The sequence below is a fragment of the Vulpes vulpes genome, chromosome 14 (genome assembly GCF_048418805.1).
Source record: "Vulpes vulpes isolate BD-2025 chromosome 14, VulVul3, whole genome shotgun sequence".
In the NCBI taxonomy this organism is placed as follows: Eukaryota; Metazoa; Chordata; class Mammalia; order Carnivora; family Canidae; genus Vulpes; species Vulpes vulpes.
Genome location: NC_132793.1, coordinates 28,463,093 through 28,483,985, shown reverse-complemented (window position 1 = coordinate 28,483,985; position 20,893 = coordinate 28,463,093). Strand labels below are relative to the sequence as shown.

General features: G+C 45.8%; 1 long non-coding RNA gene across 4 annotated transcripts in view; it reads left to right on the top strand.

Annotated features, from left to right (window-relative positions):
• The window catches only part of LOC112930116 (uncharacterized), a 93,901-nt gene extending 79,972 nt beyond the window's left edge, over window positions 1–13,929 (top strand). For all 4 annotated transcript variants that reach the window (XR_011996952.1, XR_003237047.2, XR_011996950.1 and 1 more), the window contains one exon: window positions 13,498–13,929. This is a non-coding gene — a long non-coding RNA (uncharacterized lncRNA). The remainder of the gene's footprint in view (window positions 1–13,497) is intronic.
• The last annotated feature ends 6,964 nt before the right edge of the window (window positions 13,930–20,893 follow it).

The following is a 20,893-nucleotide window of genomic DNA, read 5'->3' as shown; positions in this document are numbered from 1 at the left end:
GTGATTCCGTGACCGCAGATCCTTGGCTGGAATACACAGCACCAGCGCCGAGCTCTCAGGGTAAAATGTGATTTGACAGGAAGGAAAGCCAACAGCTGCGGCACGGGACTTTTGTATTAAAGGCAGAAAATAAAGTTATATTTAAAAAGAGATCACCAAAAATAAATAAATAAATAAATAAATAAATAAATAAATAAATAAATAAAAAGAGATCACCACTTATTTGTACTAATTCCTCCTTGACTGGTCTCCTTGGTTCTCCTGTTTGGGCCAGGGCCCTTGGGCTTACCCCTGGCAGGATCAAGGAGGTGAGCAAGTAGCCTGGGAATACCCAGAAGGTGGCAGTGGGGCCAGGACGTCTCCAGGAAGTCCTCATTTGTGTGCTTCTTTGTTCATCCAGCAGAGATTCACAGACCACCTGCTACCTGCCAGGAGTGGTTCTAAATTGTCGGTTCACAGTAAACCTGGTGGATAATAGTGCTTCCCCACACGCAGCTCACCCAGCCTAGTGCAAGATATAGGCAATAGCAAGTCAGATTGTGACTTAGAGCACTCATGCTACCGAAAAAAATAAATCGGGGAAGTAGACGGGGTGGGTGGGCATGGGGGTGACAATCGTTAGTAAAGTGCCCAGGGAAGGCTTCTCTGCCAAGGTGACCCAACCAAGGTGAGGGGACCCATGAGGGAGGAACACTCTGGGCAGAGGGAACAGTAAGTGCAAAGGCCCAGGGGTGAGAATGTTCCTTCCAAGAACAGGAAGCACCCTCCCTGTGTGGCTGGAGCAGAGGGAGAGCAAGGCACACGGCTGGCAGGTGAGGTCAGGGAGGCAAGTGTATACGAGAAACTGGTCAGGCCAGAGTGTGAGACCTTGAAGACCTTTGTAAAGACCTCTGTTTTTTCTCAGTGAGAAGAGAAGCCATCAGTGGGTTTTGAGCAAGGGGACTGGCAGATTTGCTTTTGTTTTAACAGGACCCCTCTGGCTGCTAAGCACAGAAGCTGGAGAAGGCTACTGAGGTCATCCCAAGGGGCGGAGGTTGGCGACCTAGACTTCAGTGGGCGTGGTGGTTGTACTCAGAGGTGGTCAGTTGCTGGAAACGTTTGGAAGGAAGAGCCAGTGGGATTTGTTGGCTGAAGGAATGCTGGAGTATAAGACCAGGAGAGGGGTCAGGGATGACGCCAAGATGTTTAATCTCAGCAACTAGAAGTGGAAGTTTGGCATTTCCTGAAATGGAAATCCTGCAGAAGGGATGGGTTTGGGAGGCATGGTGGGAAGTTCTGTTTGGAACAGGTTAAAATTGAGATGCGTGGGCAACACCAAATGCAGATATCGAGCCATCCACTGGACATAGGAACCTGGGGTGCAGGGGAGAGGCCTGGCCTGGCGTCCCCCTCCCCACCAGATGGTGTGTGAGAATCTGATCATAGATATGGAAGTGGACCAAGGACTGACTTAGGCTTCTGGTGTACCAGGCACTGGGCCAGGCTGTGTCTCCTGGCCTCCTCTGGATGGAGTTACTGTCCATCTCCATTTGCCACTTCCCATTTTTAGCATTTACCCTAAGGTTAAAGGTGAGCTGATATAGATTCATTTGGGATGAAAAGGCAGAAACTCTCAGGTTAACTGATCTCACCCAGTCTTCCAGCTTCTGTTCATTTGACCCAACCCTCCTGGATCCCAACCCAAACTGGCAGCTCTGTTGGTGCTGATTAGTTAACTGAGCTCAGCCACGCTGGGTGGAGCTGTGGCCATAGGCTATGTCATTGGCTGCTGCTGGCCAGCCCATCTCTCAGCAAACTTTGGGTCAGGTGACTTCACCTGCTCCAATCAACTGTTGTATTTTTTAACTGATATATTGGCCAGTATACTGATATATTGGCCAAATATACTGCCAAGTATATTTGGTGGGTACCAAATATAAGGGCAACAATAATAACGCCAATAGTACTAACATGAGCATGGCCTATTGATTAAGGTGGACTCTAGATCAGATAGCTTGGGTTCAGGTTCAAAGCCTGCCTTCAACACTTAAGGTGGGTCACCTTGGGCAGCTTTCCACCTAACCACACCTACATCTCTACATTTTTAAATGGGGAATTAATCACATTAACTACATCTTAGCGTTGTGGTGAGGAGTACCAAGCTAGTCAATGAAACACCTCTAGGACATATTTAATTAGTGCTTTTTCAAAAATGTAATTAAAAATGTGATCACTGTTGTCATTACGGCTGGTTGGACAGGTCATCTGCACTTAAGTGTTCTAAGGGCACGTTCTCACTCTATTCTTCCAAAATGCCAATGCAATTGATGCTCTGGTTAATCCCACTGTATAGATGTGAAAATGGAGGTACAGAGGAGTTATGACTTGTCCAGGGGTCCCGCAGCTAGTGGAGGGGGGTAGAGCTGCGATTCCAACACAGGTTTGGCTGGCTTCAGAACCACTGCTCTGGATCACCATGTCCCTTGACAGGGCCTCTATGTGTAATTGCCCACTGTGGGCCACTTCCTCTATGAGGTTGTGGGTAGGAGTCCTCCAGCAGAAGCAGCACTCTGCCTGCCCCTGCCCTCATCCCTCCCCAAGCTCTCCCTGTTCCCCCCAGGGAGACAATGCAATCTGCCCAGTGGGTTCTGCATGCCTCACCAGTTCTGTTCTGCAAAGACCAGTCCTATCCCTTGTCCTGTGTGGTCCTCAGCACCTGTTTAAGTCAGCAGAGGAGGGATTATTCCTCCCGTTTGACAGATGCAAACACTGAGACTCTCAGAAAGGATGGAATCAGGATTTGAACCTGGGTTTGTCTGTCTCTTTCCCTTCCTGTACTCTCCCTGAGCCCTCTGCCTCCCCCTCATGGCAAAGCTGAAGCCAAGAGGGTATGGAAGCCACTGGATGTTCTGGAACAGGGTGAGGTAAAGGCAAGAAGATCCTGGGGTTAGAATAGAGAACCTCAGAGCTGAAAGGGACCTCATTGCATTTTGGGCCCAGAGAGGCTGGAAGTCACTGACCATAGCTTAGCAAGGTAGCCAATTCTACAGTCTCCTGCTCGTGGTCTGGAGTTCATTCAGGGTATAAAGGAAATGGGAATGACATGAATTCCTGGTGCCAGCTTGATATCATGGACTGTGCCTGCCTGACCTCCGACCAAGGATTGCAAGGACATGGGGGCATCTGCAGGTTCGTGGCTCATGTAGGCCTCTTCTAACACTTCCACTCCAACCATGGGCCATGTCCATGTTCCAGAGTGGTTACCAGTAAATGGTCCCTGGGTTTCACATGTGTGGGTGCTTCAGTACATCCTTGGAATCTGACAGACAAGGATTTGAATCTCCACCTTGTACCTATTCACTGTGTAGCCTGGGACAAGCCACTTAACCTCTCTGAGCTCTTGTTTCCTCATGTATGATCCTTTCTCATCCAGTTACTATAAGGACAGAGTAAGATATGTTCATCTGGTGCTTGGTAAAGTGCCTGGTGTATGACCAATGCTTTTATTGTTATTTTAGGCATTAAGATCCCCACAGTCCCCACACAAAAAACCTTCAGAGCTTGCTGTTGGCATGGGGATGATTAAAAGATTTACCTTTTAGGAACATAAAACAATAATTAAAAAGGAAAGGTTATTTTGGTGGTAGTGTGGAGGATGTGTCAGGAAAGGCAAGATTGGAATTGAAACATGTCCTTTAAGAATGTATTTGGCTAGGGGCACCTGGGTGGCTCAGTCCGTTAAGTGGCCAACTTGGTTTCAGTCCAGGTCATGAACTCGGGGTGCTGGGATCGAGGCCCACATCAGGCTCCACTCTTGGTGGGGGGTCTGCTTATGGAATCTCTCTCTCCCTCTGCCTCTGCCCCTTCCCCTCTTCCCCTGCTCATTCGCGCGCTCTCTCTCAAATACATAAATAAATCTTAAAGGAAAGAAGGAAACAATATGTATGGCTGTTGGCAGCAAAAAGTCCAACAGTACAGCAGATTTCCGGTTTTTCCTCAATATTCACTCTCTTCTTCCCTAGTTAATCGAATCGCTAATTTCAACAGGCACATGGCAGCCTGTAATGAAGATTACTCTTCCCTGCTTCCTTCCTGTATCCTAGTATGGCCATGTGAGTTCTTACCAAAGAGAAATGTTTAGTGTGGCTTCTGGAAAATGTCTTAAAAGGGAGAGTATGTACCTTATTTTTCTATTTCTCTTTGCTGGTTAGATTTTGAGATGCGATGACTGGGTCTCAAGCAGCCATCTTGGACCATGTGATTAAAATGGCTCCTGATTCTTTGGCCCTTCTTCTGCCAAGAGGAAGAGTTTATTTGGCAGAGTCTACTTCTTCTCCTCTTGAATCTGGGCCGGCCTGTGACTTCTTAGACAGAGTATAATGGTGGAAATGATGCTCTGCCAATTCTGGGCCTTACCCTTAAAAAAAAAAATTGGCAGCTTTCACCATGGCCTCTTGGATTCATGAGCTGCCATGGAAAAGGTCAAACCATTCTTCTGGAGAGACAACCTGGAGAGGCCCTGAGACTTCATGAAAGAAATAGGGACCCAGTTGAGCTCAGCATTGCAGTCTTCCCAATAAAACCCTCTTGATCCTCCAGATGAACCCAGCCATGAGCTGAACATGACCAAGTGACTAGTCTATATCCATGGATCAGAAGGATCACCCAGCTGAGCCTTGCCCACAAATTTCTGACCTACAAAATTATAGAAAATAATAAAACGATCATTGTTTGGGGGTTGTTTGTCATGTAGCAATAAATAACCGGAACAGACCATGAAGTAAAAAGTATTTGTTGAGGATAGAACAACAGTTACACCATTTGGAGGTCTGGCCACCTCCAGACTTCTTGTCATACAAGAAAAGTAAACCCTATTTGTTCAAGCTTTGATGATACCTTGGGTTATTTCTCACTGTTTGGTTTTCCCACAATTGTTCAATGGAGCATTAATGCCTGCCCTGTTTCTTCCCAAAGTACCTTAGAGGATAGACTAAGAATCAAGAAGAGACCATTTTTGTGTAATATAGATAGTGCATATATCTGACAAGACCAAGTGACATGATCAAGCTGCTATAATACATTTCATGTGTTCATAATGGGTATGAACTTGTCAGGAACCAACTACAATGGATTTTAGAATTAGATACGTTAGGGCTAAGAGCCTCAGCTCTGCTACTTTCTAATGTGACAAACTGGACCAGTCACTAAATCTCTCCAAGCTTAGTTTCCTCATCAATAAAAAACAGACAATGCTATTTCCCTTGTAGAGTCTGTGTGAGGATTAAATTAAATGAGACTAATCCATCTGGCTGATAAATACTGAATATCTCCTATGTGCTGGGCCAGACCTGCTACTGGTATTGGTGGGAACTGGGGCCCACTCACCCCCCAAAATCGAAATATTTAAACATTATACATCAAGCTAATAATATTGTTTTTAAAATGTTCTATCTTTTTCCTCGATGAATTTAACTTCCAAACAACTTGGAAGGCCAGATTCAGTTTGGAAATCTCAGACTTCTCAGGTACCTGCCTTGAAATGCAGAACGGTGGCAGTGAGGAGAGCAGGCCCCCGGTCCCCAGGCCACCCCCTTCCCTTCTATCTCTAGCTCCACTGCCAGCTGGCTGCACTGCAGACCCCACACGCATATGCGTTAACCTCCCATGCCTTTACAAGCTCCTTCTACCCTCATGCCCCTTCCCCCACAGTCTTGTGTTCTGCCTCCAGAGAACATGCCAGGAAGGGGGTTGCATAGGTCCTGGAAGCAAGCTTGGGACCTTTGGATTTCAGGGATGCTGGGATCCCACAGTATGCCTAGAAAGAGGATAAAGGTTTGGGTGGCTGTGTCCCCTTGGCCCTAAGATCGGGCAGGGGGTCATAAACAGCTGGAGGAGGGCTGGAGAGAGGCCCTTTAATGCATGAAGACAAGGGCAGGATCCCCGTTGCCTGGGTCTAAGGGCCAGATTAGGCTATGCTGGTGGGGTACACTGGTGACTGAAACGTACCAACAAGATACTTGACCCCTCCCTTCAGTCTGGGTCTCACCCTGTCTATAAAATGAGGGCTTAGCTGATCTGACATCTCCAAGTTTGTGCTGGAAGAGACCAAAGGCTGGTGAATGTCACCATGAATCTCGTAGAGGCCAGGAGATCAGAAGGCAAGAGAGTGTGTTTAAGAGCTAAGTGACCAACTTCCTCTTCGAGGATTCTTGGCAGAGCAGGGAGGGCCTCTGCTGCCTTGTCCAACCCATTCATCCTCACAGCACCTTCAGCGCCAGACCAACAGGACTTCCCTTTACAACAACAATGAAATCCCAACTCCTTGCAAAACCTGCTCCACCTGGTCCCTGGCCACCTGCAATCTCCTCTCCCACCCCCTTGCTGTTGCTCACTCACCTCCAGCTCCCTTGACCTTGCTTGTATTTATGAAGTAGCAGTGCCATTGCTCCCACCTCAAGGCTGTCACCCTGCTTGTTCCCTCGCCCCGGTGCACAGAGCTCTTTGCATGGCTGGGTCCTCTCATGGTTCAGGCCTCAGCTTATATGCCCCCCCTCAACCCTGCGCCAGAGACCCTTGTTGACATCCTTCCAGAATAGCTCTGCTCTAGCCTCAGAAGCTCTCCTGACATCGCACAGCCGGAGTGACAGACTGGAGTATCAAAAGACCACACTTGGTGCCCAGCTGTCGCATGCAGTCCAAATCTGGTCTCCACCATTTGCTGGACACTCGAGGAAATTGTTCAACTGCTTTCCCATGAACAGATTCTTCAACTTCTCATTTCCCTCCAATAGGTGATTCAACCTCCATTTTCCCATCTGTGAAAGGGGTGATAATTACTCTATCTCAAGTTTGCTGTGCCCTTGGCAGGGCTGATGCACATCCCACAGCATTCAGAACAGAGCCTGGCACAAGCTGTACACTCGTGCTTCCATTATATTTACACTTGCTCTGATTTCAAATTATCTTGTCTGTTTTTTCCTTTACTTGTTTATTGTCTTACTCCTCCGGGGAACACAAACTCCCCACAGCAGCCTCCCTGTCTGCCCTGCTCTCTGCTGCCTGCCTCCCGCCGTGCCTGGAAAAAAACGCCTTCCAGCCCAGACGGAGCTGGCACTGGGCTGAGCCCTACGTACGCCACCTCCCAGTGCAGATGGACAAAGTGAGGCAGGGGCGGGGTGCCGGGGAGCGAAGGCCCGAAGGACCAGCCCCGCCGCGCCAACCCTACCCGGAGACGCGCGCCCCGAGCTCGGGTTTCCGCCGCGCAGCGTATTTGGTTCCCGGGGCGCGTGTGTTTCTGGACGCAACAGGAGCGATCGCGCAAGAGCGGCGGTTCGGGCCCCTCGGTCCCCTCGGTCCCCTGTGCGCCAACAAAGGCCTGAGCTCGCAAACCCGAACTGCGCTCGCTGAAGCGCCGGGTTTGCGGAGTGCAGCCCGGGCCCCCGCAGGCCGGGGGCGGTGGGGGAGCGGGGGCGCCCCGGGGAGGACGCCGCTGCGCGTTGGTGTAGACTACTCACCACTCACCGGGGCGCGGGGCACAGGAGCCTGTCCCAAGGGGGCGCGAAGGTCACGCGGCCTATCTCCAGGGGAACGCAGCTTCCCTGAAGGATGCGCGCCGGCACGCATCAGCAGCCAACGGGGTGAACTCGGTGAGCCCGGCCTCCAGCCCCCTTCCTGCGCACTTTCACAGCCGCCTCTCCTGTGCAATCCCTTGGGCAGCCCTCAGAGGCAAGATGAGTTAAGTGGTAAGAGCAGGGGACGTCAGGAGCCGGGGAAACCTGGATTCAAATCCTGTTCTGCCTCTTGCCACCTGGGTAGCTAGGAACAAGCTACTCTGCGGCTCCGGGCTTCAGCTTCTGTAAAATGGGGATTAAACAGTCTAGAAGGTCCTTAGTTCAATGGCCCAAATTAATTGCTTTATTCATTCTTTTTTTTTTTAATTTTTTTTATTTTTTTATTTTTTTGCTTTATTCATTCTTACAATCACCGATTCCAGTTTATGGCTTCCAGATGTGAGTGGGTTCAAGGTTGAAAGGGGCTTTTTCAAGGTTGAGCAGGGAGACGTCAATGGCCAACCCTCCAGATCTCCTGAGTATAAGGATTTTTAGTCTTAGCAGCCTGAAGATCCTTAGTTCAAACCATTTTCCCAATGGTTTTCTAGAGACTGGTGGAGGCCAGGGGCCAGGAGGTTTGAGTCATCTCCTTCCTTTTCCCCCATGGCCTCTGCCAGACACCCTCAACCCTGCCCCAACCCCAGAAGATGCACAGGTTTCCCTTGGGGACGCTGTGGGTAATGGCAGGGTGATCCAGGGCCTGCAGGGGGTTCTGGGAGGAGTTTTTTCTTGGATCGAAATCATTTATTTTATTTTATTTTATTTTTTAAAATTTTATTTTATTTATTTATGATAGGCACACAGTGAGAGAGAGAGAGAGGCAGAGACATAGGCAGAGGGAGAAGCAGGCTCCATGCACCAGGAGCCCGACGTGGGATTCCATCCCGAGTCTCCAGGATCGCGCCCTGGGCCAAAGGCAGGCGCCAAACCGCTGCGCCACCCAGGGATCCCCGAAATCATTTATTTTATTTACTATTATTGTTTTTCTTTCTTTTTTCCTTCCTCCCTTCCTTCCTCCCTTCCTTCCTTCCTTCCTTCCTTCCTCCCTTCCTTCCTTCCTTCCTTCCTTCCTTCCTTCCTTCCTCCCTTCCTCCCTTCCTCCCTCCCTTCCTTCCTCCCTTCCTTCCTTCCTTCCTTCCTTCCTCCCTTCCTCCCTCCCTTCCTTCCTCCCTTCCTTCCTTCCTTCCTTCCTTCCTTCCTTCCTTCCTTCCTTCCTTCCTTCCTTCCTCCCTTCCTCCCTTCCTCCCTTCCTCCCATCCTCCCTATACGGAAAGCCAGAGCCCTTTCTGCAGGAGCCCACCAGCCTGCTATGCTATTCAGGGCCGGCCCTGAGCTCTCCGCCATTCCTTACCGGGAAGGAAGCCTCCTGCTGCCCTCCAGTGGCAGGCGAGGTTGTGTGCAACAAGGAGAGCAAGAGAACTGGGCTTCTCTAGGTGCGGGTGGAGGCTGCCTGGAGGAGGGAGAGAGAAAATACAGCTTGGCTCTCCCACTGCTATTTGTAGCCCTGTGGATCCGGGAAATCTTGGGATTAGAAAATAATAGACTGAAATTGAAAGGCACAGGAAGGTTTTTGTTCATTCTGCTTTTATTTATTTTTGAATAGATAACACATCTACATGATTCAAAAGATATAAAAAGATGGTAGAGTGAAAAGAAGTGTCTCCTCCACTTGTTCCCAGTTGACAAGTTCCCCTTCCTAGGGGCAGCTGTTGTCATGTTTCTTGTGTATCCGCCAGCAGAAAGCCTACACACATATAAATATTTTACAGGATCAGTTGCTTCCTCTATATGCTCTTCTGCATCTGGCTGCTTCACTTAGAAAACATATCATGGGATTTGTTCCATAGCAATTCATCATAAGAGTGGCCTTGTTCTTTTGAACAGCTGCATAATATTCCGTTGTTATGCATCTCATAATTATTTGATCAGTTTCCTACTGATGAGGCTTTAGGTGGCTCCTAATCTTTTATAATCATATTGTTACAACAAATAACCTTGTACACACACCATTACGCTCAGGTATGAATGAATCATTTAGCTATTGCTGTATAACAAAAAGCTTTTGTTATCATCATTCCTATGAATCACTGGTGGCCCTGCTGATGGGGTAAGGCGGGGCTCATTTTGCCTTGCCTCTTTGCATCTAAGTAAGAGGGCAGGTGTGCTGGAGACTAGCTCATTTTAGAAGAATGGACTCAGTCACATGTCTGACTTTTGACTGGCTGTTGGCTGGGGTAAGAAGGGTGCCTGGGCCATGTCTCTCATCATACTGTGACTTGCAGGGCCTCTGGAAACTCCAAGACTGGTATCACATTTTTTCAGTCTGAGCAAGTCCTGGGCTAATCCAGATTCAAGGGGGAAATAGAAACCAGCTCTCCAAGGGAGGAGCGGCAAAGTCACATTGCAAAGGGTATGATGTGGAGGACATGAACTATTGTGATCATTAAAAAAATCTATTTACATGCTGTTTTTATTTTATAGTAGTTAGATTTACAAAATAAGTTGCAAAGATGATACAGGGAGTTCCCATATACCCCTGTACCCAGTTTCCCCTATTGGTAATAGCTTATATTACTATGGCACATTTGTCATAACTAAAGAACCAATAGTGATGCATTACTATCAGCTAAACTCCATACTTTATTCAGATTTCATTAGTTCTTCCTCAATGTCTTGTTTCTGTTCCAGGATCCCATCCAGAATACCATAATATACTTAATCATCTTAGCTCCCTTAGTTCAGCTTCTCTTGGTTGTGACAGTTTCTCAGACATCCCTTGTATTCGATTCTTTGACAGTTTTGAGATATGTTGGTCAGGGTTTTTTTTGTAGAAGGTCCCTCAATTAGGGTTTGTTGGGTGTTTTCCCCATGATTTAATGGCATTCTGGGTTTCGAGGAAGAAGACCATAGAAGTGAAGTGTCCTTTTCAATACAGTGCATCAAGAGAACGTGCTGTCGACATCATTTACCATTAAGGATGTTAACCTCAATCACCTAGTTAAGATAGTAGTTGCCAGATTTCGCAGCTGAAATGTTAGTTACTCTTTTTCTTCCCTTTCCATCTTGTTCTCTGTAAAAGGAAGTCACTGTGCACAGCCCACACTTAAGATGAAGAGTTACTCTCTGCCTCCTTAAGGGAGCAGTATGTAAGTTATTTGGCATTCTGTTATTTGTTTATTCAGTCACTTATTAGATCAATGTGGACTCATCGGTATTTGATTATACTTTGTACCATTATCTAATACTATGTTATCTTTTTTTTTGCTCACATTTTTCCAGTTTGGGCTATTAAGATGAGTGTTGTGGCCTTGTGACATACCCTCATCATTTTTTTGCTTGTTTTTATTTTTGTTTTTGAGCACTTTCTTACTTCCTGGCACTGTAAAAGCATCCAAGTTCATCTATTTTGTTTTCTGCCCCAGCTCTAGAATCAGCCATTTCTCCAAGGAGCCTGTTTCCTTTTGTTGGAGAATGGTATTAAAAATCAAGATCTGGGTGCTGAGTATGCCTGTTACAACTGGGGCCCATTCTCAGTGGGTACCGTGTGCACATACACACACACACACACACACACACACACACACACACACTAGCCTATATATACAAATCACTGTGACTATTTCTATATCTATCCATTAGTATCTATACTAAGCTAAACATGAATTCATGCTAATGGCTCCAACTCACATCCATTCATAGTGTTCATTCTATCTTTCTCCCCTTGCTTATCTATAATCCCCCACTTCAACAGTGAGACGCCTGCTCCCACCATCTGGTGTCCTAATTTATGTAATTGTTCAATTCTAGCACACATGCACAAGAGTTTCAGAATTATCAACCCATACTCCCGTGAGGAGTAACTTTGCAACTAGAGTACAGCGCTTATGGACAGTTCTTTGGTCTTTAGTCTTGTTTCCAGTTATTTCTAAAGTTATTTAGATCTGCACATCATGCAGTGAGACTATGTCATACCTTTGTAATATAGTTAAATTCTTTTATAAGACCCACCTACATTAGGATTCACTTTGATTCTTGTTCTGTAAAGTATGAGTTTTGACATAGATAGTCGTGTATCCACTACTCTAGTGCCATGCAGAAAGGTTTCATGGCAATAAAATATCCACGGTGCTTTACCTAATCAACTGTCTCCCTCTCTTTAAAACCCTGCCTGCTACTGGTCTCTTTGATCTCTATAGTTTTGTCTTTTTGTTAATCATATAAATGGACTCAAACAGTATGTAACCTTTGGAAACTGACTTCTTTCATTTGGCAATATGCATTTAAGATTCATCCATACTGTTGTATGGCATAACAGTTGGTTTCTTTTGATCATTGAATACTATTCTATAGTAAAGATGTACCACTGTTACCCATTCTATCCATCCACCTATTAAAGGACATCTTAGCTGTTTCAGGCTTTATTAGGAATATAAGGCTGCTATAAATATTTGATGCAGTGGATGCATGACTATCCATTTTGTGCAGATTTTTTGTGTAAGCGTACTATTTCTAATCAATTGGGTAAATTGCTGGGTTTTCTAATAAATCTATGATTAGCTTTATAAGAAACTGCCAAAGTGTTTTCTAAAGTACTGTGCCATCTTGCATTCCTTTTTTTTTTTTTAAATATATTTTTTTTTAATTTTTATTTATTTATGATAGTCACAGAGAGAGAGAGAGAGGCAGAGACACAGGCAGAGGGAGAAGCAGGCTCCATGCACCGGGAGCCCGATGTGGGATTCGATCCTGGGTCTCCAGGATCGCGCCCTGGGCCAAAGGCAGGCGCCAAACCGCTGCGCCACCCAGGGATCCCCCATCTTGCATTCCTAACAGCAATGAATAACGGTTTCGGCTCTGCTGCATCTTCATCCGCACTTGGTTTTGCCAATTTTTGGTGGTGAGGGAGTGGAATATGTCCATTTTAATAGGCATGTAGTTGTTGTTTTCGTTTGCATTTTCTTTTAATTTGCATTTCCCCGAAGAGAAATGATACTGCGAATCCTTTCATATGCTTATTTGCCACCTGTGTATCTTGGTGAGGTGTCTGTTCATATCTTTTGCCCATTTTAAAATTGGGCTGTTTGTTTTCTTCTTGGTGAGGTTTAGAAGTTTTGTGCATCTTCTGGATATAATCTTTTATCAGAGATGTGATTTGTAAATATTTACTCCCATTCTGTGGCCTGTCTTTTCATCCTCTTAACAGTGCATTTTACAGAGCAAAAGCTTAACAAAGTCCAACTTAGCAATTTTTTTTCTCTCATAGATTATAGTTTTGGCATTATATCTAAAAACTGACTACCAAACCCAAAGTCAAACAGATTTTCTCCTATTTTCTTCTAGACTTTTATTGTTTTATATTTAGGTCTATGATCCATTTGAGTTCCCTTTAGTTACTTTTCATGTAAGGTATAAGCTCTACACCAAAGATCTTTTTCTTTTATGCATATGACATCTAATTGTTCCACAGCACTGGTTGTTAAAAGACCGTCTTTCTCCATATAATTTTAGTATTCTAATATTTATTAAGACTTTTTATGGCCTAACGTATGGAATCCTGGAAAAAGTTTTTCTTCTCTTATTTTTCTTTTATTAGATTTTATTTATTTATTTGAGAGAGAGAGAGAGAGAGAGAGAACAAATGGTGGGGAGGGGCAAAGGGAGAGAGAGAGAAGCAGACTCCCTGTTGAGTAAGAAGTCTGATGTGGAGCTTGATCCCAGGACCTGGAGATCATGACCTGAACCTAAGGCAGATGTTTAACTGCATGAACCACCCAGGCATTCCCTGGGGAATATTTTCCCATTAGAATCTTTAACATTATAGTTGTAGTTACTTTAAATTCCCTGTCTGATCATTCCAACATCAGTGTCATATCTGAGTCTGCTTCTCATATCTGTTTTGTCTCTGCAGTCTGCATTTTTTTCTTGCCTTTGAGATGGGAAGATTATCCTGGATTATCCAGGATGTGTGCAATCACATCCATTCATGAATCACACAGAAGAGGAGAAAGTGACGTGACATTGGAGAAAACAAATAGAGTGACTCAACCACGAGCCAAGGAATGGCAGCTGCCGCCAGAAGCTGGAAGATACAAGGAAGAGATTCTCCCCTAGAGCCTTGAGGGGGAGGCAGGCCTGATGACATTTTGATTTCAGCCCAGTGATAGTAACAATGGATTTCTGGCTTCCAAGACAGTAGGGAAATACATTTCTGTTATTTTAAGTCACTAAGCTTGTGGTAATTCATTATACCAGCCTCAGGAAACTAATACAAGCATGCTTTGTAAATTTTTGTTGAAAGTTGGACATGTTGTATAGGATAATAAATACTGAGGGAGACAGACCTTTGGTGTGAGGATTGGTGTTAATCTTTCTAGGAGTTGCACTCAATGCTTGTTGTAGCTCCAGACACCGGAGGTTCTAAATTCCTCTGTATCCATGTTCTTTTTCCTTTTTGGCTCTGGAATTTCCCTTTGTACTGTTCCAGAAAAAAATGTGGTTTACAGCCATTTTGGCTGTAATTCACTGTTATTATATTGGAGCTTTACTGGTATGATGGTAGAGCTGGGTGGAGGGTGGGCATTTCTAACCTTCTAATGAAGTTTCAGGGTTTTAGTAGAGTTCCTCTTATCTGAGGGATGTGGCCTTTTGGAAGTATTTCTGTTCCTCCTTCTAAGGTTGAGCTCTCCTCCCCCTGCTTTGGATCCCTCCCCTGGCTACAACAGCCCAGCCTATTTAGTATATTGTCTATGATATATATATATATATATATATATATATATATATATATATATACACATTATATATATATATTATATATATATATAATATATATATCTCCTCCCACTCCCCCAGCCCCCGGCTGGGGGATGAAACAGGAAGTCTGGAGGGGGTTAGAATCATGCAGAGTTCCTTTTGCCTTAGCTAGGTTCAGAGCTGGACTCTGAAGTGCCCTTTGGCAAAGTCCTATCCACCAGAGTTGAGGAGGAAGGTTCTAGGAGGGCCTCACCATGGCCACTCTGCCTCTCCCTGTCAGAGCCACATGGGGAGCTCTATCAGATTCTCCCCATTGGAACTTGTTGAGGTTCCTGAGGGAAAAAAAATCTGTAAACCTAAGAGGTCTTCTCCATTGCCCATGACCAGGACGCCCCCGGGGCTTCTTTTTTTTTATTATTAGATTTTTAATTTATTCATGACAGACAGAGAGGCAGAGACACAGGCAGAGGGAGAAGCGGGCTCCATGCAGGGAGCCCGACGTGGGACTTGATCCCAGGTCTCCAGGATCACACCCCAGGCCGAAGGTGGCGCTAAACCTCTGGGCCGCTGGGGCTGCCACCCCCCCCACCCCGGGGCTTCTGTATGTTATGCTGGTGCCCAAATTGTCTTCAGCAATTCATCAAGAATTACTGCCTAAGCATTCCCACCAACTTTTGGCATTGCTATAGCTAAGCCAGTCCTGGTTGATACATCTTTTTGGATGCACCTGACTCCTCAGACTCTGGGGTAGCCCTTTGCCTTGTGACCTCAGTTTTCTGGTGGATTCAAGAAAAGTCATGTGTTTTTCAGTTCACCCAACTTTTTCTTATTGTTAAGACAGAAGTGATGGCTTTTAAACTCTTTACGTGTCAGAGTTGAAACCAGAAGTCCCTATTATGGCCATTTTTTCTATCAATCTACCACTGCAGGTAAGAAATATTAAGGGTCACAAAACCATAGGACTATAATCTTGGGATCATAAAGACTTTGGCATGTAGACTTAGAGTTTTGCACCTGGAGAATCAAAAATTCTAAGAGTAAAAATTCCCCAGATTAAAAATTACCATGGGCTCTCCACTGCTTACAGGGTTACGTGACATAAAATGTTTCTAATTATTTGACCCGTCTCATCTCTCCAGCCTCATTTCTCACCACCCATCTTGCCTCTCATTCAAATCCTGCCCCGCTGCCACTTCGCACCAGAAGACAAACTCAAAATCACACTCAAGGTTCCAGTCATGTACTGAACTAAATGAGACTCTCTCATGCACCTAGAACATTACCTGCAACATGGTGACCACTCAATAGTTATATGTTAATCTAATTAATGAATAAAATTATAAACCTTTTATCACAGCATGTAGCACATGGAAGTATTAACAGTGGCCATTCTCCATCATGCACCTGATTTGTGCCTGATGCTCTTCTAAGCACTTAACATGTAATGATTCATTTTCATAGCCTTAGGTGGTAGATACTATTATTATTTCCATTTTAAAGATGAGGTACAAAGAGGTGAGTAACTTGCCCAAGGTCACCCAGAGAGATGGTAAGTGTCAAAGCTGGGATTTGAACCAAGGGAAACCTCCTCAATGGGTTATAATCAGCGTGAAGCTCCTACTGTTGTGCTAAATGCTAGACGAATTACATATGGGATTTCTAATCTAATGCTAACCACCCCCCACCCCATGAAGAAATGGAGGCCCAGAGAGGTTAGGCGACTTGCCCAGGGTCACACAGCTAGTAAAAGCTGGAACTAAAGTTCACACCAGGTCTGCCTGCTTTGAAATCCCACCATTTCCTATTCTCAGCATGGTTCCTGGCTGTCTCCTGAGGAAAGGAATGCCTCTCCCACCTTGTCTAGGCATCTCATCATTCTACTCTTCCTTCAAGATTGGTTAAGGGTCCCTTCTGCTGTCACACTCTCCCTGACTCTTCCTAACCAATGCCAGCTGCTAATCAGACCCTCCTCCTTGAACCTCCACACCCCCGACTTGTACCCCTAGGTGGTCTTGGGTGCAAATTAGAGCTCTGCTGAGTGTCCTTGATTACTCCTTTGTGTGACCATTTGAGTCTTGATTTTTTTTTTCCCTCATCTGCAGAATGGTGCTGAGAAAAGCATTCCACTCATAGGTTTGGGTGAAATATGCACACATTTTGGCCAAGTGCTTACTGAACCACTTACTACACTATATATAATGATCTGTTTAAATGTCTGTCTCCATCACTTGACTTGAGAGCAGGGACTGATTCTGATCTATCTCCATGCCTCTAGCACCTAGCATGGCTTATAAGAGCTATTAAATAAATGTGAAGTAAATGAATGAAAAATAAATAAGTGAATCTTGGATTTCCAGCCTCATAATTTCATACATAAAATCTAAGAATCTTTCCTCACATGACTGCAAAGTTGGGGGGTTCTTGGAGAAGAACTTCCTGAGACTTTCAATCTTTCTGACTAGCACCCATGGTAAGTAATGTGCTTTAGGTCGCCATCCATTGCGAATACACACACACACACACACACACACACACACACACACACGCACATGCACAGAAAGCTTCAAGAAACAGCATTTTTCCTTCCTACATGGGATAAACCCAGACATTTCCTCTTGTCTTCTCTTGTCTCATCTCCTACCTTTTCTTGTTAAAAAAAATACTGCGTTAGGTCCTTTCAATTGATTTCATGCCCCACCATCACACTGTGGCCCATGGTTTGAAACAGACACTTCCCTAGTTCCACTGTTCCTTCAGAACCTTTCTTCAGCAACTGTGACATGCGTCCTGTCCTGTGACATGCGTGACTTGCACACCCCTGATGCAGGGAAGTTCCGCCTCAGAAGGTAAGAGGTTTCACTATTGGACAGCATTCATTGTTAAAAAGCCCTTCTTTCTCTGAAGGTGAAAGACACCTCCCTGGAACTTCCCCATTGGCTTCTGTGTGGCTGTGGGTCTCTATCAAACGAGTCACTTCATCTCCCCTGGCTTCACTTTCTTCCTACTGCTCCCACACATGTGCCCCCCTCTAAGTGCATGGAGCCCGCAAGTCCATCATCAAAGCCACTCTTTGGGCCTTGATCTTCACCTGTCATCTCCTGTTATTTGCTTTTATTTTCTTTTGCTTTATGGGAGTGGGGTCACTGGAGTCAATCCATCCAAGTGGTCCAAGTCTTCAGTCCTGGAACAGGGAAGTTATTGGGACTGTAGGGGGGATATCAGAGAGTCTGGAGGGGCGGGGAGGTGCTGGTGACAGGGAGCCCAGCCAGGGTCCCCAATCTTGGTGCTCAGTGGCCTGGGGGGCCTCCTACCTTATCTGTTACCACCCTGCAGGATGCCTGCTACCTACCTCTGTGGCAGTTCACCTCCTCTCAGCAAGGCGGCCAAGGCCAGGTGGCGGCACAGGCCACATAATTAACAGTACAAACTGAGAATGCAGGGCCCCTTGTTCAGAAATCATTAAGAGTTTCAAGGTCGTGATGGCAGAGCAGGACATCAGGTGCAAGTCTGTCACAGTGCATGCCCTGCGCAGCTGCAGGGGTCTCACACCTGTGGTGCTCACTCTGCCCTTTGCTTGGAGAAGCAGGCTTAGCAGGCACTGTGTGTGGGAGGCCTGGGCTGGGGAGGACCCCTCTCTACAGGAAAGGAACCCAGCTGGTGAATATTCAAGCAAGAGGGTCCTTGGAGGTCACCTGACTCAAACCTCTCCAAGTCCAGTTGTAGAATCTGAGGCCCAGAGAGGTGGCCCAAGGTTACCCTGCAAACTGGTAGCAGAGCCCAGATCACAACCCCAGCCCTGGGACCCTCCCCCTCTCCGTCCTCTCCATTTTTTCCCAATTGCCCCTACCTCATGCAGTATGGAAACCCTTCAGCTGCTGACACTTTGCAAATGTCTATCTCCCCCTCCCCACTATCCTTGTCTCTCCCCCAAGCTCCAGACTCCACAGCTACAGTGGCCTCTTGCTTCACCTCCTCCCACTCCACATACCACCCTCCTCTCCTCCATCCTGACCCTCCTCCTACTCCGCTCCCAGCCACCTGCCAGTACGTTTTTTAATTTACAAATCAGATCTTATCACACCTCTGCCCTCAGCTTATTGATGCATTGCACACAATTATAATCCAACCTCTTTACCACAGCCCATGAGACAAGGCCTTGTGGTTTCTGCCATGACCATTTGCCCCCCTCCCCCTGCTCCTGTGTGATGACCTGCTGTCAACCAGCTGCACCCAGCTCACACCCACCTTGCATGCTGAGCCCTTCTCTGCAGCTCTTTTCTCCAAGATGGGCCCATGGCTTCCCTTCATTCAGGTCTCAGTTCACATGCATCTCCCTCCCCCCTCCCCTGAGGTTTTCCCATGCAGTCTTTCATATCAGTTAACCCTCCCTGAAATGATGGTGCATACTTGTTCTTTTATTTTCAGGCTCCCTTCTATGTTCATAGCTTCCTGAGAATGGAGGGTGGAGACCAAGTGAGCAAGTGCTCACTGCTCACTTGCTCAGCGGCTTGCTGGCTCCTGGCATGTAATTGGTGCTCTATAAAGAGCTGTTGTGGGAATGAGAAAACTCATAATGAAATGAATTCATTTAGCAAACATGTGTCAGGTGCTGTGCTCAGACATGGAGCAAGTGGACAGTGGTTCCTGTCCTCAAGGAGATGGATCACCATCTTGGGGAGACACACATTTTTGGAGGAGCAGCAGGGTGACAGGAGTGGCTTGTCTAGGCTGAGTCTAAGCCTCATCTGAGAAGATGAGGTAGGGGGAATGGTGATGGATCCTTGCAAGGCGTTGTTGGATTTTAGGGATCACTGTTGTCTCTTTTCTGAGGAACTAGGTTCTGTCTCTGACTCTTCAGCCCATTAGGCCAGGGCTCGGGTCCACACTCATGATGCATTATTCTCTTGGGGCCTTCCATCCATAAGACATTGTACTTGCAAATTGTTTGAGATCCACTTCCTGCTGTCACTGGAATCAAGAAGATTGGTGTGGCTCCCCTCACCCAGCCTCATCCAATGGGCACAAGGTCCAGCCTGGGTGAACCTTGTGGTTACCTTGGCACTCCTCAGGCCACCCCCGAGAGGATTCTAATCTCCCACTTCTCCTCAAGACATCCAGCTTCAGCTGCCCTTCATAGGCAGATTGCCCATGGCTATGCCCCTTACAGCCCCAGCCTGGTGTTGCCAGTCCCTTCCTTTCTTGCAGGTGGCATGATTGAAGACTAAGGGAAGAACAGGGCCCTTGGGGACAAAGTCACTTCCTCCAGGAAGCCTTCTCTGCTTTCTCATTAGCAGTGCCTCCTCCTTTTCCTTACCCCCAGAGCACACATCCTTTCTTGTTTGTTTATCTAAACATCCGTCCATCCAACCAACAAACATTCATTGAGCACCTACTGTGCCTCTGGCACTTATTCACAGTGGCAAACAAAAACATGGTCACTGCCCTCACAGAGCTTACAGTTTAATAAAGGAAATTATGCAACTAATTGCAAGTTGTAAAATAAATTAGAGCGGTGAAAAGTGCTATGCTAGAGAAGTAGCCCAAATTTGTTTGTGTGTGTGTGTGTGTGGGGGGGGTTGAACATCAGGGTAAAGATGGCTTTCCGAAGGAAGGAATGTTTCACCCAAGACAGTACTGTCCAAAATGGCAACCACTAGCTACATGTAGCTACTGAGCATTTGAAATGTGGCCAGTGCCACAAAGGAAGTGAATTAAAAAATACACACACACACACACACACACACACACACACATATTTTAAAATTGAAGTAAACATATGGTATTATATTAGTTTTGGGTTTGCAATATAATGATTCAGCAATACTATACATTACTCATTGCTCATTATGGTAAGTGTACTCCTAATCCCCATCACCTATCTCACTCATCCTCCCACCCATTCTCCCCTTGGGAACTATCAGTTTGCTTTCTGTATTCAAGAGTCTGGAGTTTTGTTTGCTTGTCTCTTTTTTTCTTAGTTTGTTCATTTGCTTTGTTTCTTAAATTCCACATATGCATGAAATCATATGGTATTTGCCTTTCTCTTTCAGACTTACTTCACTTACCATTATACTGTCTAGCTCCATCCATGTTGTTGCAAACGGCCAGATTTCATCTTCTTTTAGGGGTGAGTAATATTCCATTGTGTGTGTGTGTGTATATATATATATATATATATAATATCTTCTCTATCTATGGATGGATATTTAGGTTATATCTCTATCTTGGCTATTGTAAATATTGCAATAATATAGGGATACATATATCTTTTCAAATTACTGTTTTCATTTTCTTTGGATAAATACCCAGTAGTGGAATTACTGGATCATAGGGTTCTATTTTCAATTTTTTGACGGACCTCCATATTGTTTTCCACAGTGGCTGCACTAATATGAATTCCCACCAACAGTGCACGAGGGTTCCTTTTCCTTCCCATCCTCAGCAACACTTATTGTTTTTTATCTTTTTGATTCTGGTCATTCTGACAGGTGTGAAGTGATACCTCATTGTGATTTTGATTTGCAGTCCCCTGATGGTGAGTGATGCTGAAC